This window comes from Lepus europaeus, chromosome 6 (genome assembly GCF_033115175.1).
Source record: "Lepus europaeus isolate LE1 chromosome 6, mLepTim1.pri, whole genome shotgun sequence".
NCBI classification, from domain to species: Eukaryota; Metazoa; Chordata; class Mammalia; order Lagomorpha; family Leporidae; genus Lepus; species Lepus europaeus.
Window position 1 is genome coordinate 65,495,926 of NC_084832.1, and position 24,038 is coordinate 65,519,963.

The window sequence follows — 24,038 nt, forward strand, 5'->3', positions numbered from 1 at the left end:
TTTTTTTTTTAAGATTTATTAAATCTTAAGGATAGGGAAGAGATGGAGGAGAAGGAGAGGGAGGAGGAGTGAGAGGGATGGGAGAGAACTTCCATCCACTGATTGACTCCCCAAATGGTCTCAACAGCTGGGGCTGAGCCAGGTTGAAGTCAGAAGCCAGGAACTCCATAGAGGTCTCTCATGTGGGTGCAGGGGTTCAAGCACTTGGGCCATCTTTCACTCCTTTCCCGGGCACAACTGCAGGAAGCAGAATTGGAAGTGAAGCAGCTGGGACTCAAATTGGTTTTAATATGGGATGCCAGCAGGCCTTGCAGGCTGCAGACCAACCTGCTGTGCACACCACTGGCCCCTGGAATAATTTCTTTTTTCTTTCTTTTGTTAAAAATTATTTTTATTTATTTGAAAGGCAGAGTTACAGAAAGAGAGAGAGAGAGAGAGATCTCTTCCATCTGCTGGTTCACTCCCCAAATGCCTGCAATGGCTGGAGCTGAGCTAGGCCAAAGCCTGACACTCCATCCTGGTCTCTCACATGGGTGATAGGGGCCCAAGCACTTGGGCCATATTCTGTTGCTTTCTCAGATGCATTATCAGGGAGCTGGATCATAAGCAGAATAGCTGGGACTCAAACTGGCACCCATGGGATGTTGGTGTTGCAGGCTTTGGCTTAACCCACTATGTGCTGTACTCAGCACAGGGCCCTAGAGGAATTTCTTAAAAAATACTTTAAGAAGTGGTTTACATATTTATTGAATCAATAGGTATTTGCTTGTTTTGTTTATATCATTATAATAAACCTGTGAAAGATATAAAGTTAGTTTTGAAGTGAGATTCCGTGAACAATTTTTCTTAAATGTTTTTGAGCCCCTAACACCTCCCCAAACCCTTGTTTATTCTAACTCTGTGAAGAAAGTGCTTGTTATAAAGGAAATTTCAGCGGAGTACTCGGTACACTTTTATAAGCCTCTGGCCTCGTTAACTCTGATAAACTGAAAGTAAAACTCTAACTTAACCTAGTTAATAAAAAATTCCTATTTATATTAGCCATCGGATGTGTTTTACGACAGTAATTCCTTAGCTATGCTTGTAGGATTTGGCTGAGTGGGAGGGAACATTCCATGACAAGAAAGGAAATCTTTTTAGCCAAGCCCTGTACACATGAAGTCCAAGGGCAGAGTTCTTTTCTGTTGCGATATCCAGAAAGCCATCACTCAGTACAAAGTTGTCCTTTGGACATCAGGAAGTTCCCCCTCCCTCTCTGATCTTTTTTCCTTTCTTTCCCCAGAATCCTCAGTCTTTTTCCTCCAGGTCCCCAAGGACTCAGCCCGGGACCGTAGTTCCATCCTGCTCCGCCATAAGTGAACAGGCTTTTCAGGTTCTTAGATTCCTCAGCATGGAACATCTATAAAACAGACAAACCTTTCTCCTAGCATCTGGGAGGAGACAGGAAATCCCTCCTTCCACTTTAATAAAGGTTAGGTTGAGTCTTACAAATTTCAAGAAATGTGTCTGCAGCTTGATTTCTTTGTGATGCAGGCTAACTTCCTAGGCCTCAAATTTTCTGTGTTAATGTGTGTGATTTATTGTTTTTATTTTTCTTCTCTAGCTATAAGAATAGCAAAAACTCTTAAGCTTTTGCCTTACTTAAAGAAACTTGTTTATAAAAGGTGAAGCTGCCGATGTGTTTCTATTTACTGTTAATTTCACTTAGCATTATTCAACCAAGCAGTCACTTCCTGGTTGATGTAGATGTACACTTTAATGTGAAAATTTGAGTTGCCTCTGGAGTATGAATGACAAGCACTCTATGAACTCAACAGAATTTTGTCTCATTATCCTCAGGCCCCTGTGTTAAGAGATATTTCCTTAGTAGTTTCAGTACAGAGAGGATAGGAAAGAGCTAGCTTTTTTTGTTTGTTTGTTTGTTTGTTTTGTTTTTTGTTTTGACACTGTGTGCCAGCACTGTTACATATGTTACCCCAGAAATTTGCTTTGGGCTAGCAGGTGGCATTGTTCTTCACACTAGTGGCAATGATATTAATAATAAATTAAGAATCGGCATGATGGTGCTTTACTCAAGTCTGTCCTCATTTCTAGCTTTTGCACTTCTTGAGGGAATGGGTTGTATCTTGCCTGATATAGATCTGCAGGGATGTTGCACAGTGTATTATTAATAAAGTTACACATGTTTCTTGACCCGCGATGAGGTTATGTCCTGATAAACCTAACCTATATGGAAATAAATGGGAAATTTCTGAAGTTGAAAACACATACTAGTGACCTATCAGACATGAGCAACATGATACACTCTAGGGTATTGGTTGCTCCTCTTGCGATGGCATGTGGGTCACTGGGAGCTGTGGCTTGCTACAGTTGCCCAGGATCATGAGGGAGTGTTGTACAGAATATCACTAACCTGGGATGAGATCGAAATTTAAGTCCTAGTACAGTTTCTACTGAATGCATATTGTATTCATGCCATCGTAAAGTCAAAAAATCCTGAGTCAAACAATCATAAGTTGGGGACCATCTTAAATGTTTGAATAAATGAGTGGACTTGGAGTCAGCTGTACCACCTGACCCCTAATCTGGAGATCTTTATGATTTAGAAATAATTGGTGGATCTTAAAATAATTGTTGGTTGTTAGAGGGCTTTCCTACTTGATAGAAAGCAGTACAGTTTGTCTCCCGTGTACCAGTGAACCCACCTGTTGCTGTCACTCATGATTCCATCCCAGATTCTCCTTGTTAGCATCCAGCATCAGCCTGGGGCTGACTAACCCATCTTCTCACAGAATGTTGCTGGAATCTCCCTGCACACAGAAGATCACAGTTGTAGGAGATGGGAGGTTTGCCAGTGCAGAACAATAACCGCTTGGAGGGCCTCCTCCCTGCCTGTCGCCATTGTGAGTACTAGAGGAAGGAGTGTTGGAGGGGGAAGGGACAGTGCCACATACCTTTCATCAAGCAGCAATCACAAGACTGCTGGAGCTTAGCCACCTTTGGTAAGGTTAGAGGAGTAAGCAAAATACATGATGCTTTGGCTGCTCTAAAATGTTGTTCCTGTAATGGTGAGCTAAAGAATAGCTCAAAGCAGAAAAAAGCAAACCATGTCTCCCATCTCTCTCTCTTTTTTTTAAGTTTTATTTCTTCATTTGAAAGTCAGAGTTACAGAGAGAGAGAGAGAGAGAGAGAGAGAGAGGAGTCTGCCATCCGTTGGTTCATTCCCCAGATGGCTGAGAGAGAGAGAGAGAGAGAGAGAGAGAAAGAGAGGGGAGTCTTCCATCTATTGGTTCACTCCCCAGATGGTCACAATGGCCGATCCAAAGCCAGGAGCCAGGAGCTTCTTCCAGGTCTGCCACGTGGGTGCAGGGGCCTAAGGACTTGCGCCATCTTCTTTTTTTTTTTTTTTGAAAGCCAGGGGAGAGCGCGCACGCAGTCCCCCACTACCACAAATTCTGCAGTCGAGTTTCCCACATGTGGGGAAATCTCAGGGGTCAGCACTCCCGCAGTGCAATGGGAGAGCCTCGCCCTGGGAAAACCACCTGCTGATCATGGTGTCTCCCCTGCCAGGTTAGTATTGTGCCATCTTCTACTGCTTTTCCAGGGCATAGCGGAGAGCTGGGTCAGAAGTGGAGCAGCCAGGACTAGAACCAGTGCCCATATGGGATGCCGGTGCCCATAGGGGATGCCGGCGCTGAAGGCGGTGGCTTTACCCACTACACCACAGCGCCAGCCACCTGTCTCTTTCTTTAACCTTCCTTTCTGTCTCAGCTATTTTTTCTCCTTCCTTATTCATCTTCAGAAGCAGGCAAATAAGAACTCTAGAAGGTACTTAGTAGAGAATCTGCACCCTCCCACCCCACCCAAAATTGCATCATGGAAATGAGGTCCTTCAAATACAACCAATTTCTCTCGCTCTCATTCTACCTCAAATATATTGAGTCAAGAGAAATTGGCTGTGTATGTACCACACGTGTAGAGAGAACGGTCCCTTATTTTCTAATCATCTAAGATCTTTATAAATTCCTTCCCAGTATAGAAATGAAAGTGCTAAAATGTGGCTAATCCATTGAAATGAGTCAAGATACAACAATTTCAATCACTTTTAGGTAAATTCATTAAAAAACATAAAGTTCTCTGATTCTCTAACCCCTTTGCCCTCCATGTTCCTCACTAGGATGGCACATGGGTGAGGAGGGGCCAGTGAGTTGATGGACTCTGTAGACCCAGCTAGCCACCCCTGGTCATTTTCAGCTCTGTTGTGGAGCAGCTGCTCTGACCTGTGCTCGGGCTAGAGCTGGCTGAGGGAGGCCACCCCTGCCTGGGCCCTCTGTGGAGGACTCTGCCTGGCCTTTGCCTGTCTCCTTTCTGTCATGGCTGCTGACGGGCTCTGCAGCCCTAGGCGCTTGTCACTGTCCTCCTCGCCTCCCCCCGTGTCTGCCAGGTCTTGCTGTTGACCTAGTGATTGCCTGCAGCCTTTGCCGTGGCATCATCCCTTCCCTTCCCACTGAGGGAGCCTTAACTCCTGCAGCTCATGACCCATCATCCCACCCCATTTGCATCCACTCACTCTTCTTGCTGTCATCCAGAAAGTGGAAACAAACGTCAGGACCACAGAGGGAAGATAAATGAACTCCAGCTATTGTTCTGACTTTGCTGTAGCACTGACTTTTCTTTGATATGGCTGACCCAGGGATGATGACTTGTGGCCTGTAAGGCAGTCTTTTCCCAGAATCCTAAATGGGGAGTGTGCCAGAAGCCACCCCCCACTCCCAGCCCAGGATTTCTGTCACCCTTGCGTGAGGGAAGACTGGACACACTCAGTTCCTGCACCTTTCTCCTTCCTGTGGCGCTCCTAGTTCCCCCTCTCCTCATCCTGTCAGATTAGAACTGCATTTAATGTAAAACTCTGATCAAGTCCTATGGGCTTCACTATATTTTATTGAGAGAGATTTGGAAAAATACATTTTCTTTGGAGAAAGCGGGTAAAACTTCCTCTTCTCCCTGCCTCTCCCCTTTCTGCATTTTTGCTTTAACAGAAGCCCTGCTTGAACAAAGGTTACCTGTGATAGATTGTAGGGTGGTCATATTCCATACAAGTACATTAATAGCTCTCACATATACTTTTTTTCAGGGGCAAGAGTTTGGCACAATGGTTGAAATGCTATTTAAGATTCCTGCAGCCCACATCAGAGTACTGGGTTTGAGTCCCAGCTCTGCTTCCTGTTCCAGCTTCCTGCTAATGTGTAGCATGGGAGGCAGTAGGTGATGGCTCAAGTAGTTGGGTCCCTGGAACCCACCTGGGAGACCCAAACAATGACAGACACTAGCTTCAGTCTGGCCCAGCCCCAGCTGATGTGAATGTTTGGGGAGTGAACCAGCAAATGAGAGATCTCTCTGTCTGCCTCTCTCTTTCATGTAAATAAAATAAAATAAATAAAAAATTTTAAAGGTGCATTGATTACGTGGGAAAGTAGATTTTGAAGCAATTAAGATTATTTTGAACTGAAGATTCTTTCATCCTTTATATTTTAAACGGGATAGGGGGTAATCGTCTCAGCTCTCTGGGTGAAAGTTTTAAAGGACACAGTGTGATGGTGGGTACAGGAATGAAGGGGAACTGCCCCTCTGCCTCTGAAGTTTCGCTGGAATTAACTGACAAAATGGATTAAATAGGGGAAAGACATCATATGTATTACATGTGATTACATACCATAGTTACTGATAGCCCCAGATGATTGAGAAGCTTCCGTGCCCCATGTCTATAGGGGAAGGGAAAATGTCAGCAGTTTGGAGAGCTTCAAAATTATATTTAGGAGAACTCAGTGGGCTTGGAGATGTATGATGACCTGTTTGTCCCACACAATGGACTGTGGTTTATAAATGGCTTTCTTTGGAATGTTGAATGGGACCAAAATAGAAAATGGTGGTGTGTAACCAGAGTCTTTCAAGGTGTGTTGACAGACTTCAGTCTCTCTTCTTGGGACGTGAGCTTAGTTAATGGAAACTCAGGGGAGGAACCAGAAGTCATCGTTTTCTTGCTTGATGGGTCCAGAATTTAAGCAGATGATGGGCTGTCAGAGAAATAACCTCTACCAGCATTTGCAGCTTTCTAAGTCTCTTTGATTTAAACTTCGTTGTGCCATGGTGCCGTATTCTGGGGGGAGAGTCTCTGGACTCCTTCACTGACCAGATTGGTACTTTTGGGTTCCTTCAGGCACAAATGACAGACACTATTAGAAAAGATACAGTTAACAGCCACATGGTACTAATGACTGGAAAACTTGGATGGAGGGTAAAAAAAAAAAAAAAAAAAGAAGAACTCCCTTAAGAAGATGGACTGTTCCTAGTTACAGTCAGTTACAATGCAGTGCGAGTGTTTTTTTAAAATCAATTAAAAACTGGACTATGGTCCTTTTTCTTAGTTTTGTCTTTTTGTTCATTTTAGCTTGATGTAGAAAAAGGAGGTGAGCTTGTGAGACAGAGAGGGGAGCAATTAAACACTGCATTTTAGGTTTATAAAATTGTGCTGAAATTGGAGGTCATCATTAGTTCCATTTGCACAAAGGCACAGTATTAACTCAAAGCACATTTGTGTTATAATTCACTCCAGGAAGCCATATGCTCACTCTGCAGTTTTGTAGTATTTTCATCCCTAAAGATAATATCTGATTTTTAAAAGAATATTTAATAGGTACCCTTGACATTCTTATCTGTGTTGTGAGCCCCTTTTCCTGTAGGTAGTTGCTTTCCTTTTATTATTGTTCTTTATTTCAGTTTTGTAAATTTGTCCAAATATTTATAAGCCCATGCACATTTCCTTGCATCCACTGCCTCTGATGGTGGCCCGTTGGTGGGTAAATGGATATTCCCGGGCAGCAACACACACTCAGCTTTGGCACATTTTCGAATTGCATGATCCACGTTGCATACAATTGGAACAGTTTATGAGTTTCCAGTTCTACACCTGGTGGAAGGCAAACTCCTTCTGTAAAATGAAAATGAACCAGTAGGAATTTTAGGCTAGCATTCATTCATTCATTTAATAAACATTTATTAACAGTATGCCCAGCACTATGCTGGATGGTGAGCATAAAAACATAGGATATACAGTAACCATTCTCAAAAAGTTCACAAGTCAGTCAAGGAGGCAGGTAAGTAAACTGTTACTGTAGAGGAAGAGAAGCGTGGTCATATAGTTATTTATAGTCCAAACCAGGACAATTTAAAGAGTGGAGATAGGTTGAATTGTATTAAAATGGCGTTTTTCATTTGTTTTTTTTTTGCAGTTGAAAAAAAAAAAAGTGAGGGGGTCAGTGCTGTTAATGGACAATGCCATTGGGGCATAAACCAGGGCAGCCGTGGGCAAACAGGATGAATGGACAAGTCAAGTAAGAGCAACGCTGGAAAGATGAAAGGGAGCCTGAAAGAGCAGCAGGAAGAATGGCGGGGACCTGGAGAGCTCTGTATCTTACTTTCCTCATCTCTAAAATGGGTGTGATTATAGCACATATTTCATAGGATTTGTGATGAGGATTCAGTCAATGAATTCCAGCTCCTGGAATATTGTCTAAGAGTTCACTTTCAAAAAAATCTCTTCCCAATTTTTTATTTATTTATTTATTTTATGATTTATTTTATTTATTTGAAAGAGTTACAGAGAGAGGTAGAGACAGAAAGAGGTCTTCCGTCCGCTGTTCACTCCCCAGATGGCCGCAACGGCCGGAGCTACGCCAATACGAAGACAGGAGCCAGGAGCTTCTTCCAGATCTCCCATGTTAGTGCAGGGGCCCAAGCACTTGGGCCCTCTTCTACTGCTATCACAGGCCATAGCAGAGAGCTGGATCGGAAGAGGAGTATCTGGGCCCATATGAAGTGCCAGTGCTTCAGGCCAGGGCTTTAACCCACTGTACCACAGCGCCAGCCCCCTTTTATTTTTTTTTAAGATTTATTTTATTTATTTGAAAGAGTTATAGAGAGAGGTCTTCCTCATTTTTTAATAACCACCTGTGATTTTCCTTGGATGCAGATGTTGATATTGTGTGTGTGTGTGTGTGTGTGTTTTACAAGTAGCTCTTCAGGAGGTACCTTTCTCTGAAGGGAGGAGAGAACTTCCACTTTGACTATGACCCTATCGGAATAAGATCAAAGTCGGCGAACCCTAAAGGCTTCCATAGCCTTGGCAACTCATGACTAGAGCCTAGGGAGATTACTGATGCCATAAATAAGAGTGTCAAATTGTTAAATCAAGAACAGGAGTCACTGTGTACTTATGTCTCATGTGGGATCTGTCCTTAATGTGATGTTCAATGTGAAGTGATGCTATAACTAGTACTAAAACAGTATTTTTACACTTTGTGTTTCTGTGTGGGTGCAAACTGATGAAATCTTTACTTAGCATATACTGAATCGATCTTCTGTATATAAAGATAATTGAAAATGAAAAAAAAAAAACCCTGGTGTTAAATTGGAAATTGCATAGAAAATTAATCAATTTTTAAAAAATATCATTTAGGATCTCTGTCTTTAATGTGCTGTACACTCTTATTTAATGCTATAACTAGTACTCCAACAGTATTTTTTCACTTTGTGTTGCTATGTGGGGCCAAACTGTTGAAATCTTTACTTAATATATACTAAACTGATCTTCTGTATATAAAGAGAATTGAAAATGAATCTTGATGTGAATGGAAGGGGAGAGGGAGCGGGAAAGGGGAGGGTTGCGGGTGGGAGGGAAGTAATGGGGGGGGGAAGCCATTGTAATCCATAAGCTGTACTTTGGAAATTTATATTCATTAAATAAAAGTTAAAAAAAAAAAAACAAGTAGCTCTTCAGTGAATGTTTAGGGTGTAAATCGGCCAGCTCTCATCATTCTGTCATCAATGAATACCACCCCTCAGTCCCGTGCCCCACACATCAGAATGAATGCATATCTTACACACCTTGAGAAGCTACCTTTTTTTCCAGTAGAAATTTTGGGTGCTCTGTGGTTTCTGCCCTCCCAACCTTGTGGCCATTCCTGTCCTTCCACAATAGGCAGTTATTACAGGCAATTCCTTCTCTCTCTCTCTCTCTCCTCCTCCTCCTCCTCCTCCTCCTCTTCCTCCTCTCCCTTTTTTTTTAAGGGATGGGTCCTTTTCCCATGAAGTAGTTTATTCAGTACATCCATCCTATTTCTGCTTTGAAATAAAGGGGGCACCATAAAGAGGTATAGACAGTATTCCCTCTGTTGCCCAACATTTCTTTCAAGAGATGTCTTTTTATTTTTTTTTTAAAGTTTATTTATTTATTTGAAAGAATTAGAGAGAGAGAGAGAGAGAGAGAGAGAGAGAATCTTCTATCTGCTGGTTCATTCCTAGATGGCTGCAGTGGCCAGGGTTGGGCCAGACTGAGCCAAGAGATTCATCCGGATCCCTCCTGTGGGTGGCAGGGGCCCAAGTACTTGGGGCATCTTCTGCTGCTTTTCCTAGGCCATTAGCAGGGAACTGGATCAGAAGTGAAGCAGCTAGGACATGAATTGGTGCCCACATGGAATGCCAGTGTCACAGGCAGTGGCTTTGCCCACTATGACACAAGACTGGCCCCTCAAGAGCTGTCTTTGAAGTGATTGAACCTTATTTTGAGATAATCTGATAAAGCATAAAGGATTAGAGAAAGGATCAGGTTGGGAGAAACCAGCATATGGTGAAACTGATTCATTTAATCCGAGGCTGCTCCAGGCCACGTTTCTCTTGGGGCAGTTGTGGACAGATTACTGCTGGATTCTGATCAAATACACTTGTTAAAAGCAGGACTTCAAATGAGATCTGAGATGCCCAAACTCGGAGGCCTTAACTGATTATTTATAGTTCTGTCCCCAAGAACTGTGGTGGGAGTCACTGCTTTTGCAGTTTGTGACTCGTGATTTGCTTTTTCCTGGCTCCATTTGTTGCGTTGAGTAGCAAGAATCTTCTGTGTTGAGATCTTGATATGACTATAGCACCAGGCCACTTCCACTCTGCTTATTTTACTTCAGTTCCTCATGTGTTCAGCAGATACTGGTGAGCCCCTGACTCTGGGGCAGGCACTTTTTTAGGCAGAGAATATTAGTAAACAAAACAAAGATCCCTGCCACTGTGGAGCTTATGTTCTTGTGTGGAGAAATAAATAATCATAATAGATAAATATAGAATATGTTAGAAGGTGATAAGCACTGTGGGAAAATAAAAAACAGAGCAGGGTCAAAGGACCAGGAAAGTAGGTATGAGCAAGCAAGGAAGTGAAGTTTCTACTTTTTAAAAAGGAATGGCTCAGGTAGTGCTCACTGAAAAGGCGATGTTTGAGCAGAGATTTGAAGGAGATGAGATTAGCCGTGGGGCTATCTGGGCAAGAGTCTTGCCAGAGGGAACAGCTGGTGCAAAGGTCTGTGGCAGGGTCAGCTTTGTTCAGCCAGAGGCCACTGGGCTGGGGTGGAGAGAGAGAGACAGACAGACAGACAGACATGTACTAGGTGATGAAGTTCAGGGGATGTCACAGAATGAAAGATTATGCTTTTATCTGATAGAAAGTGGAGCCGTGGCAGAGTTTTGAGCAGAGCAATGGGAGATTTAACTTAAAATTCTCACACAAGTCAGTCAGGAGGCCATCCCGGTAGGAGAGGTGACGGTGGCAGACATGGTAAGACAGGCTGTGTATACCTTCATACTCTAAGCTTGGCAGTTTCTGGCCAAGTTATGCTATTGTGAATTACATATTTGGCCTTCCCATTCCCAGAACTACAGTTCTTAAAATTCTTAAACTCTCTAGCATAAGATTTTTTTGTGCCCTAATGAGATGACTGGTGGCTGCAGGCTTCTAGAAAGCTTCAGGATGGGAACTGGTCATCGGAAAGACTAAGGCAAGGTTGGAGGGTTAGGGCTGAGGGTCGAGCACATCACCAATGGCCTGATTTAATCATTTGGTCATCCGATGTAATGAAGCCTCCATTAAAACTGGAAAGGACAGGTTTCCAGTGTCTTCTGGGTAGGTGAACAGGTTCAGGTGCAGGGGGAATGCCATACCCAGAGAGAGCAGGGAAGCTCTGTGCCCCCTTGCACAAGCCTCGCCCTGTGTGTGCCTCTTTTCCCTCTGGTTGTCCAGCTGTGTCCTTTGAGGTGTCCTTAGTAATATTTTTTATAGCAACATGAGTAAATATAAGTAAAATGCTTCCCTGAGTTCTGTGAGATGCTCTAGCAAATCAAGCCCAAGGTGGGGCTTGTGAGAAGCTTGACTTACAGCTTTGGTCACACCCGGGGCTGGGGACTGGCGCCTGATGTGAGGAACAATCTTGTGGGACTAAGCCTCACCTGTGGGGTCTGAGGCTGTCTCCAGGTAGATGGTGTCAGAATTGAACTGAATTAGAGGACCTGCAGCTGGTTTCTGCTGCAGAGCTGTATAGTGTGTGGGGAGCCCCCTGTCCTCCAGTCTCTCGTTAGAAGTGCTGTGTTGAGTGACTGTGTGAGAGAGACTAGAAAACACACTTTAGTTTTTTCTTCTCTTAATACCAGTATACTCTGACTGAACAGCATGTAAACCGTACACATTCCTGGTGTCTGTCTGATGGTTTCCTCCTCAGTGAAGAGGACCTGTGGAAGCATCTTTGTGTGTAAATGTTTGGGGTACAAAACTTCTATTCTTGAATTTTAGTTTGCTTTGTTTTAAAGTTGGAAGAAATGGACCCTTTCTTTAGCTTAAGTTGTGTAATAAAAAGGTGTATCTGCTTTATCCTAAAAATAACACATTTTTCTTACAATTCTGATATTTATACAATATATACAAAATAGAATTGTTTTGTATATATTGATATATTGATATATTTTGTATATATATATCAATATATATTGATATATATTGATATGATATATATTGTATATATTTGTATATATTGATATATTTTGATATTTATACAATATATACAAAACAAAATTATTCCGGCCTACTCCAGAGCATCCACCTCTAAAATTTGGTACCTATTCTTAATAAGAGTCAGATAAAATATTCCCCATTTGGGAGGTTTTCAGAAGCTGGGTACAAATATGGCAGTCATTTATAGAATAGGTATCTCTGGACTTGAGAGCTAAGCAAAAAATAGAGGGCAACTAAAATCACGTGGAATTCAGCCAAGATGAGGCCGCTCAGTCAGCTCTGGCCAAGGGAATGCTGACAGGGCAGAGATGAGATGCAGCCAGGACTTCCAGAAGGAAACTGATGTAACAGAGGGAATTTTTGCCATATGTGGCATCTAATACCTTTCATTCCAGTGAGTTTCTCCTGCTGGATTGTTTTAATATTTCCATGTGTTGTTGTTGAAATATTGATCAGTAAGTTCAGGCAAAAATTTTTAGTGGCCCCTTCAAGTCACAGTTGGGTAGCCCCGAGCATCCTGTCACACCAGCGGCCTCCTAGTGAGGATCTAGGGAGGTGGAAAGGATATGAGGTGCTTCAAAATATTCATGGAAAATGGAATTTAAAGACAGGTTTATTTTAATGCAAGATTTTTTTGAAACTCATGCATATAAGAGGTCTTCAACAATTCATGAAAAATTTGTATTATGAAAAACTATGCATGGATTTTGAAGTGTTTTTACACTAACTTTCTTTTTAATTCCGTTTTCCACAAGTTATTGAAGTAGCTTCAAATTTCAGAATTTCACTTTGAAATCTTGACATCTTACGTAAACGAGGGACTGAGGCTCAGATTTGTCTTTAGAACTTCAAACCTTCAAGACTAGGATCTTTTTCTATTCTCTGTAAACACTGTGGTAATGTTTGCACAACAGAAAGATGACAATATTGGCAGCGGGATCAGACTAGCTCAGATTCCAGTTTTTCTTCCTTATACTTGTGAGATTTGAGCATCCTGTATAGAAGAGGCTTTGTTTGATTTTAAGATTTATTTATTATTTGAAATAAAGAGTGACAAAGAGGGAGAGACAAAGAGACATCTTCCATCTGCTGGTTCACTCTCCAAAAAGTTGCAATGCCTGGGGCTGGGCCAGGCTGAAGCCATAAGCCAGGAACTCCATCTGGGTCTCCCACATGGGTGACAGAGGCCCAGGTACTTGGGCCATCTTCTGCTGCTTTCCCAGGTGCATTAGCAGGAAACTGGATGAGAAGCAGAGCAGCTGAGACTCAGCCAGGTGTTCATATGGGATGACAGCATCACAGGCAGAGGCTAAACCCATTATGCCCAACGCTGGCCCCTAAAAGGATTTTAAATACTAGAAGTGTTGTAAGGATCATACCAGGCAGCATTTATGGAAATACAGGAAGCATCTTCCATGGTGCAGGATTCACGAAGTAACTCCTTCCTTCCTCTTTCTCTACCAGTAGGGCTCAAACCATTAATTTTGATGGAAAATTAGTGTCTCAGATGTTTATAGTTTATTTTTTTGTATATGAAGTCTCAGTCAATAAATTATGTAATTGCTATAACAAAACCTAAAAAAAGGAAACCTAACAAAAGCTTTTAGTGAATTTTTGTCTACAATTAGGTGTTTACAAATTCCTGTCTTCAGTGCCTTCTGTCGTGTTATTAAAGACAACCACCATAACAACAACAACAAAAAAGGTAGAGATTAGTTCCATTCCTTGTTGGAGAAGAAAAGGCAGGATGACCTACTAGGGCTCTTGCATCGCAGATGCCAATTAGGCGCTTTAGTCTGCACATTATGTTTAATCCAATGGAATTTTCTTACCTACTGGAGGATTTGTAATATTTAAAAAGGGCCTTAGAAACTGGCCAGCATTTTAAAAATAGGGTCATAACTTTCAGACTGAGCAGCAGGATACATCCCTGCAGGGTTTAGACCTCTTCTGAAAACATCTTCATGTGCCCTGTGGACCAAGATGTTCTGTTTCTGTGATCTAGTTTGCTGGTTTTAAGCTGTATGTTGAGTTACCTTGGGGATGAACGAGGAAGTTGACTATTCTCTTTGCGTGAACTTCAGCTTTGAGATGGAAGTTCTGAGACCCAAATTTTTTAGTTTTAGGCTTTGGAGGAAACAGTCTTAGAAGACGAAACTAGTGGAGAAGTGATTCTCCACACATGGGAAGTGGCTCCGTCTGTTCTGTCTCTTCATGTGGGGAAGGTTAGCACAGCAAAGTCACTGAAACACACCAAATGGAAAGTGTGACTTGCTCCATGCCTGCTTTGGTCTCAAAACATTCATTTTGTCCACAGTAGACTTAAGAGTACAACTAGCTACTGCTATTAATTCGATATCCCAAAGAACTTGAGCCCCTTAGAAATTGATCTGAAACAACCATGGATTTGTTTTAATCTATCTTTATGAAGAATAGTGTGTGAAAAGAGGATGCGAGTTAAGCCAATTGCATTTAACTGTCTTAATTATTAACTGTGGGAGGAGCTCTTGAATGATTACAGTTTCAGAGCTCTTCACTGCCAAGGGCCTGTTTACCTATTGTTGCTTTCCTTATAGATCTGTAAGGGTTGTAGTAAGTAATGAATGGTACAGAGGCATGTGTAATACTCTGTGGTCTGTTCAGTTCTACACAAGCGTTACCCTACACATGAAGGATTATCATCAACCGTATCATGTAGTTTTTATATAAAATTACTGTGCTTTTGGTGAAGAATTTAATCACCTCATAAGCAGCAAATCAGCTGGAAAGAATTCTGTTTGGAAGTTGAGCCCTGGCTTTTTTTGGAATAAACAGTTTCCTTTTAGTTCACACACACACACACACACACACTTCATTTTTTGGTGTTTTATACACATATGACATTCTTATGGAAAATATGGAGAGGACAAAAAAAGGATATGAAGCAGAAGAAACCACCCATGATCTTGAAGCAACCATTATTAATAGTTTTTTTTTTTAAGTGATTTATTTGAAAGGCAGAGTTACAGAGACAGAAAAGGAGAGACAGAGATTGATTTCCCATTTGCTGGTTCACTCCCTAAATGGCCACAAGGGCCAGGGCTGGGCGAGGCTGAAGCCAGGAGCTTCTTTCATGTCTCCTGCATGGGTAGCAGTGGCCCAGATACTTGGGACATCTTCTGCTGCTTTCCTTAGGCACATTAGCAGGGAGCAACATCTGGCGCCCAACGTGACTGAGAGAAAGCGTGTCGGACTTGGCGAGGTCCCCACCTTGATTTCAGCAAGTAGGCCCCTCGGTGTTTTGTGTGCTGTTCATTTCTGTGAGGGTGAACACAGAACCCCCTCCTACAACCCTTTCCCTTGTCCCTGTCCTCCCTCGAAGTGACCCCAGGTTAGGCACACACCGCCCAGAAGCATAATGTCGCTTCTCGGCTCCTCCTTTCACTTTCGGTTCGCCCGGCGAATTCACATAAGGGACTGATCATCCCAGAATTCTGAACCAAGTCATCTTCCCTCACTCGAGAGAGGTCACGCTCCAGAGACACCGTGTGGACATACGGCCTTGACCTAACGGATCAAGGAAGTCCCCCACTAAGCGCAGGACATACTTAAGATCTGATACACCACTGTCTGTTCGTCTAATGTAGCGAACCCCCTGCAGAATGCCAACAGCCACTGAGGTGCTTGGTTTTGTTATGGCAGCAGTGCTGTGCGTGTCTTTCCTTTGGCTAGAGTTGGCATAGCGCACCGCTCTTAAGTGTTCAGACATGGGAAAGATACCCCCCTCTCAGAAACCCACCCAGATTACCAAACGTAATGAATCTGTGAGTGATAAGAGCCTGTCACTCCAGGCCGCTGCCTCACAGGCAACAGTTGATGACTGAGGGAGAGAGAGCTCCGACAGTGAAAATGACAGGACAGCAGACAAGGCAGCAGTGCCTAGTCAGCCACCCCCCAAATATCCGCGGGATGAACTTAGACGACCTCGAGGCGATAACCCATGCGAGGTCATCCCATCCGCACCCAGTGAGGATCTCCACATTTGTGGCAGTCTTCAGGCACCCCAGGCTCTCAGGGCAGCCGCTAGACCCCATCCCACCCACATGTTTGCCATTAATGTCTGAGCGGACGCAGAATTCAGGCCCTGGATTCCAACGCCCGTAGAAAGGCTTCTGCTAACCAAGGGCTGAGGATATGCTTGTGTCTTTCCAGAGAATGCGGGGCAGCCCATTTGGGTACCAGCCAGAAACATCAAGCCTGCAACTGACAGTCAACCAGAAGCCGCTGAACAAAACTGAGAGTCTGCCTTGTTAGCAGACGCACCTGCCCTATCATCTTGTCCTGAGGAACTGCCCAGAGCCACAACCACTACTGCTTTATACTCCACTAGCTCTGGTCAGCCACTCAAACAGCCCACAGCCTGCATGTGGTCATAACAAACCAAACAAACCAGCCCACCTCCTACTCCCTCTCCCATCCCATTCTTCATGATTTCCATTGTTCCTCATTCCTACCCCCATCTGAGCAAGCACTCCTGTGGTCTCCTGTTTTGAGGGCTGGTTAGTCAATGACGGGTAAGATCCCCTGGGGGACAACCTAAGACAGGCACAGCCACATATGGAGACCACATGGAAACGGGGTCAACAATGGTATGGCCAAGAATCATGCCTCCCGTTGCTCAAAAAAAAAGGGGGAAATGTGTTGGAATGAGAAGGCCATACCAAGGTGGCTGCTGGCAAGCCAGCGTCAAGTTACTCAGGAATGGCTTCGGAAACCACCTGGGAAACCACCTGGCAAAGGAACCTGCCTGGCAACAGGCTGTGATTGGTTAGGGCATAAACCGCCCCTTGACCGGATTGAACCCCTTGCACTGCCTCAGTTACATGAGCTGCTGTACCAACTGAAATAAACGAGTCTACGGGCTGGTCGCCTCTGACCCGCTTTCCCCCACTCCCGGTGTCTATGTGGTGACTCCGCGTCTCTTGCCTCTGAGAGCAGAAGCCTTATTTTGCACAATCGCGAAGCCTGTTCTGTTGATTTTGTGTATACAATTAAAATAACTCACAAACGTCCCTAACTCTAAACCCTGAGTCTCCAGGTTTTTCTGTTTTGGTTCTTGGAGTGGGGAGGCTAGCTCCAGCTGGAGGGAGCTGAATGATGGAAGAGCCCCACTGCACTCCTCTTCTCAGAACGTATCCACAGCAACATGGAGCTGCTGGATTTGAACCAGTATCCATATGGAATGCCAGTACTGCAGGCAATAGCTTAACCTGTCGTGCAACAGTGCTGGCCCCAGTGGGTTTCTTTAATTCTTCTGTTCTTTCGACCTTAGTACAGTTAAGATCACTTTCTGTATATTAATCACATTAACCTTGTATTCACTTACTATAATGATACCAGCATATTGAAGGTGACAGAGGAGCAATACACAGGAACCTCAGGCATCACAGACAGCGGATTACTGAACTATCCCAGAACTATCCATCTTCTAGTCCTTTGCTGAATCAAGTCTATTTCATTTAAATCACTAATTCAATAACAAAATACTGAACTGAGAAAATGAATTAAATTATTCCCATGTATGATTTCTTACTTTCATAGCATGTGAATGTAGACTACATTTCTAGAAGTGGAACTTTTGGGGCAAAGATTATACACTTTCTTATTTTTGATCTCTGAGGATTTCTTGCCAGCTTGTTATCAGACTTAATTTTTTTTTTTATTTTAATGATTTTGGTGTTTTAACCTGGTAAGGTTTCCTTTCTGTTTTTCCTTTTTTTCAGTTCACCAGTGTTTGCAATGCTATTTCCTTCTTTATGTACATGTTTTGAACAACTGCTATATACCTGTCATGCTTGCACACATTACCTCATTTAATAATCCCAGAAAATGGTAATATTTTGCTCTTTCTCCTAGTTTGTGAGGTTCCTCCTTTAAATGGGAATGTTTGGTGTTAACCTTGGCATCTTGCATTAGGTTTTCAAAATCTTATGCTTTCTTATTGCTTACCTTTTCTTAAGTTTTGTTTTGCTTTATTTATCAAGTTTCCTTTTTTAAAAGGAAGGGAAATGACTCTCTTTATGACTTGGAGAGTTATGATTTTTGTTCTTTCCATGGGCGCATTTAAAGTTGAACTTAGACTTGTTTGTCATTGGAGCAATATCTCTGGAGTTCCCCTAAATTGTGAGTGCTTCCGCACCTTCTTTTCTTCCTGCCTTCCCTTTACCTCCGAAATGGTGTTGAAATAACAAGATATATTTATTCATACTTTTTTTTAACATTATGCTCCTTTAGGTATCTTCTGAATATTTTCATTTAAGCCCTATTTCAACCCTGTTAGCGTGCATGATTTAGACCACTTTAGTTTTATTAGCTTTATTGTTCACTGCCATTTCTTTCAAATGTCTCATATGTGTCTATATTTTTATTAATATTTTGACAAAATTACTTTTAATATCATCTGAAGCAAAAACAGAATATAAAGTTACATGTACAAAATGGCATTAAGCATGTTGACATGTATGTATAACCAGAGGAAAAAAATGAAGAGAATCTAATTCAAATACTAGTGGTCATTGCTGGGTGATGTTGTCATGAGTGATAATGAGCTGTGTTTGAAAGAAATTTTCTGCACCCGAAGACTTACAGAAAGACCAAGAACACGAGTGTGTGGCCACGTGTGTTTGCATGTATCGATATATGTGTTTATGAGTGTGTGCATGTGGGTATTTATAAAGGTGTTTCAGGGTTCAGATCTGTGCATGGGGCACGCATTTCTGAACCTCTGTGGGTACTGTGACATGTATGTTTATAGATGTGGGTATGTGTGACATGTATGTTTATAGATGAGGGTATGTATGACATGTATGTTTATAGATGAGGGCGTGTGTTGAGTGTGTTTGCATGTGTGGATGTGCATGTAGATGCGTGTGGCCCTGGGGGATATTTTCCCTACAATCTAATTTGTTTTTTCAACTGATTATTTATCCTCTCTTCCCTGAGAATATTTCTCCAGGAAGTATATGTAGAAAGTGTAATTTTGGGGCCGGCGCCGTGGCTCACTTGGTTAATCCTCTGCCTGCGGTGGCAGCATTCCATATGGGCAATGGTTCTAGTCTCAGCTGTTCCTCTTCCAGTCCAGCTCTCTGCTATGGCCCAGGAAGGCAGTGGAGGATGGCCCAAGTGCTTGGGCCCTGCACCCGGGTGGGAGACCAGGAGGAAGCACCTGGCTCCTGGCTTCGGACTGGCACAGTTCCGGCCGTGGCAGCCATTTGGGAGGTGAACTAATGGAAGGAAGACCTTTCTCTTTGTCTCTCTTCTCTCACTGTCTATAACTCTACCTGTCAAATTTTATTAAAAAAGTGTAATTTTTAATCCTTCTATGTCTTTTAATATTCCTTCTGTTTTATAGTAGTGATAATTACAATATTGATAACTTGACTGCATTTAGAATTCTTTGGTCACAGTCTTTTGCCTTCAGGGTTCTGTGAGTCCTTGTTTTTTAGCAGGTAGTATGGTAGATGATAGACCTGATATCCATCACTTTTCTTTTTTTTTTTAAATTTTTTTGACAGGCAGAGTGGACAGTGAGAGAGAGAGACAGAGAGAAAGGTCTTCCTTTTTGCCGTTGGTTCACCCTCCAATGGCCGCCGCGGCTGGCGCACTGCGGCCGGCACACCGCACTGATCCGATGGCAGGAGCCAGGTGCTTCTCCTGGTCTCCCATGGGGTGCAGGGCCCAAGCACTTGGACCATCATCCACTGCACTCTCTGGCCACAGCAGAGAGCTGGCCTGGAAGAGGGGCAACCGGGACAGAATCGGTGCCCCGACCGGGACTAGAACCTGGTGTGCCAGCGCCGCGAGGCAGAGGATTAGCCTATTGAGCCGCGGCGCCAGCTGATATCCATCACTTTTCAAATACTACTTCCTATTGCCCCCTTTCACCTTCCTTAGCAGTAGCTTTTTAAAAAAAAAATCAGTGATGTTGGCCGGCTCCGTGGCTCACTAGGCTAACCCTCCGCCTGCAGCGCCAGTGCTCCGGGTTCTAGTCCCGGTTGGGGCGCCGGATTCTGTCCTGGTTGCTCCTCTTCCAGTCCAGCTCCCTACTGTGGCTCAGGAAGGCAGTGGAGGATGGCCCAAGTACTTGGGCCCTGCACCTGCATGGGAGACCAGGAAGAAGCACCTGGCTCCTGGCTTCGGATCGGCACAGCACGCTGGCCACAGTGGCCATTTGGGAGGTGAACCAATGGAAGGAAGACCTTTATCTCTGTCTCTCTTTCTCACTGTTTAACTCTGCCTGTCAAAATAAATAAATAAATAAATTGAAAAACAAATCAGTGATGTAGTGTCCTTTTGAGTCTTACAGTTTGCAAACTTGTCTTGTTTCTTTAAGGATTCAGATTTTTCCTCTTAAAATATAAAATCTTTTGTCTAGTTCACTTGTTTCCTCTGAGCCAAGTGAGGCCTAGTTTGTTCAACATCGGTAACTGAAATATGCTTTGTCAGAGATTGTGTAGGACGTTGTTCACTTAGTTCTTTCTATGGTAGGCCAAAATTGGTGGGGGAAGGGGGTGAGATTTACTGTAATTTTTCATTGGCATCTTAGAGCTCTAGTAGTCTGTAGGCTGTGGGAGACAGCTGCAGGACAGAGTTCACCTTTGTTCTGGAACAGTGTCCCTTTTGTGTCTGCCGTGGCCACTTGAGGCCTGCGTAGTTGTCTGGTATTGCCATCCAGGCAGAAGCACTAGCACAGCTGGTTCTCTAGCACTGGTCTGCTCCAATTCAGGAACTTGTTGTAGGCTCTGAGGAGGGGATCCTGAGGACTTGGCTCCTGTTTATAGAGTGGATTGATTAAGAATTTATCCTTGAGTCTGATCACCAGTGTGTTTCAGATCCAGCTTTGCTGCTTCTTAGCTGTATAACATTGATCATCTTGTTCAACCTCTGAGCACCGGTTTACCCCGTGGGGCTAGTAATACCGACATTTGTTAATGGGTTAAGGCACTTAGTAGGGTTTCTGGCCCTCAGTAATTGATGAATGGCAGCATCGTTATTGTTGATACTCTGGAAACTGGCTGCTGGCTGGGCTCTCTACTCATTGTGCTTTTCCCCTAACCATTTCCCACTGACTAAGGGTTCAGGTTCATGAATGAGGCTCTGGGTAAGTGGCCAATTCATTTAGAGAACCTTCTCTGTTAGTCGTGTCATTTTAGAAAAAAAATGATGAGGGGAGGGATTCTATGCATCATTAGTTGTGTCATTTTAGAAAAAAAATGATGAGGGGAGGGATTCTATGCATCATCTCTGTTCCAGATGCTCACATATAGTTCTTTAAACATCTGATATTTATTTTAATAAATAGAATGAGGTAATTATTTGGAAACAAATAATTAAATGATTATAGTACCACATTTTACCATACCATATTTATAATTTATCTATCCTTCTGTTACACGTAAGACTTTTTTTTTAATGTTTTATTTATTTATCTTGAGAGGTAGATTTATAGACAGACAAAGGGAGAGACAGAGAGGTCTTCCATCTGCCAGTTCACTCCTCAATGTCTGCAGCAGCAGGAGCTGGGTCAGTCCGAAGCAGGAGCCAGGAGCTTCTTCCAGGTCTCTCGTGGGTGCAGGGGCCCAAGTTCTTGGGCCATCTTCTACTGCTTTCCCAGGCCATAGCAGAGAGCCGGATTGGAAGAGGAGCAGCCGGGACTTGAACTGGTGCCCATATGGTTTGCTGGCGCCATGGGCAGAGGCTTTGGCCCACTATGCCACAACGTCAGCCCCATAAGAAATTTTTAACATGCTAATTTGGACATGTAAGTCCACCACAAAACACACCAAACATTGGAGTTAAAGGAAAGGTTTATTGTCAGGAGGGGGAAACCTGACAGGCCAGAGGGAGAGGGCAAAAGAGCAAGAGAGAGAGAGAGTCAAGAGTGCACATGTGTAGGAAGCAGGTCCTGTTATGCTCTTAGAGGGAGCAGGGAAGTGGGAGCAGTGAATCCTGTTAGGGTGGGGGTGGAGCTGCCACTTGTGGTTAGGCCAGTTGGTCACCTGACTTCTAGCAAGTCAGTCTGGGCTTAGGACCGACGCTTACTATGCAAGATGGTATCAGGGACCAGAGCCAAAGATGATGCCTGGGATTTAAGATGGCACCACAGATAAGACTGCACCATTTTACTAGCAGGACATAACTTGGATCTGTATATTCTAGAGACTGGCTGTTAATAGGATGGCGCTGGAGACAGGCTGTTGGGGTTTGAATTCTGATTCCTTTAATTCCTAAGAGAGTAAACAAATGACTTCTCTGTGTATATTTCATCATAATCTCTAAAATAAACATAGTAATAGTGCCAATTTATAAGATGATTGTAAAGATTAAATCAATTAGGGGCCAGCACTGTGATACAGTGGATTAAAGCCCTGAGCTGCAGTGCTGGCAACCCATATGGGCACCAGTTTGAGTCCCACTTGCAATGCAGCTCACTGATAATGTGCCTGGGAAAGCAGCAGAGGATGTCCCAAGTCTTTGGGCCCCTGCACCCATGTGGGAGACCTGGAAGAAGCTCCTGGCTCCTGGCTTTGGATCAGCTCAGCTCCAGTCATTGCAGCCATTTGAGGAGTGAACCAGCAGATGGAGGGCGTCTCTCTCTCTTCTCTCTCCACCTCTCTCTGTAACTCTGTCTTTCAAAAAAACTTTTTAAAAAACTTTAAAAAAATCAAATCGAGTAATTTTTCATGAAATGATTAAAATTGAGTTTGCCACAGTGAAAGGGTTCAATAAATGTTAGTTATTACATTTTAAAATCTTCTGGGGCAGGTGTTTGTTGTAGCAGTTAAGACACCAGTTGGATGCCTACATCCTGTATCACAGTGCCTGGGTTCAAGACCCCAGCTCTACTCCTGACTCTAGCTTACTGCTAATGTACACTGTGGGAGGCAGCAGTTGATGGCTAAGTACTTGGGTCCCTACCGTGCACATGGGAGGCATAGAGTGTGTTACTATTTCCTGCCCTGCCTATTGCAGACATCTGGGGGATTGAATCAGCAGGTGAGAGCTCTTGTCTCTCAAATAAAAATAAATAATTTTTAAAATTTAAAATAAAATCTATTGCCTTGAGCAACATAGATGTTTTATTTTTGAGACTAGCTTCCAAAACTGAAGATTAAAAAGCTGGATTCTACTTCTGTTTCATTATCTTCGTTTCTCACTCTGTCTCTAAGCAAATACTGTTAAGTGGCCTTAACAACGCTAAGAACTAGTCATGTGGTCTTGCAAGGCCTTAGAGGGGTGTATTTTGGGAAACAGTGGATGAAAATCCAATTCTATGTGCTCTGGGACCCATTTTTACTCTCTTGTCATTTCTAGTGCTAGTCATGATTCATGTTAAATACATGCTTTTCAAAATGAAGAAAAAGGAGTACTTTAGCCTTTCAATAAACAAAGATTTTAACATATCAAGAATCTAGGTAAAAAGTTAAGCTTTTATAATTTAGTATTTTAAAATTGAAAATGGCTAGGGCTGATTCTTCTCATATATTGGCACTGAAATAACTTTACTAAGACAGGGAGGACTTTGTTGCAAAAACTGTGCACTGCTGAAAGCAACTGGGTATGCTATGGTTGGAATAAGTGTCTTTCATCCGCACTGTTGATGCTGGGTGCTGAAGAAGAGAACGGTGAAGTGTGCAGAGTACCCCCAGAAAGAAGCCCCAAACCTTTTACATGGCTTCAGAAGAATTCAGAGCTAAATTATGGAGTGATCATTCTATCTTATACTGGCCTGTAAAGAACAGCAGCTTTATTAATTGAGAGAATTTCACAGAGCAGCATGTTTTGATATCACAAGATATCAAATCCATATCTAAGTAATGCACTGTGCAAGGTGCTCTAAATGCCTGTAAGCTGTTTTCTTTTGATTCCTGTCTTTTGGTTTCTAAATAGTGAAAGCTTTTCACCTAACTTACTCCATTTTTACCTTTTGTCCTCATGTTCTGGTTTATTCCTTTGTGAGCATTCAAAATTCAGATAAGTTTTGTGGCACATTTTGAACATCCCTAATCCAAAAATCCAACATCTGAAATGCTCCAAAACCCAAAACATTTTGAGTGCCAGCCTGAAGCCATGGTGGAATATTCAATACCTGACTTAATGTGCCTGGTTGCAATCA

The 24,038-nt window shown here is 43.0% G+C and overlaps 1 protein-coding gene and 1 non-coding gene across 2 annotated transcripts in view; one reads left to right on the plus strand and one right to left on the minus strand.

The window, feature by feature from the left end:
- The window catches only part of WDFY2 (WD repeat and FYVE domain containing 2), a 194,522-nt gene that overhangs the window by 37,070 nt on the left and 133,414 nt on the right, over nt 1-24,038 (plus strand). The gene's annotated exons all lie outside the window — the stretch shown is intronic.
- On the minus strand, nt 3,416-3,578 carry LOC133762679 (U1 spliceosomal RNA). The gene has a single exon (XR_009866345.1). It is a non-coding gene; the product is annotated as a U1 spliceosomal RNA (small nuclear RNA).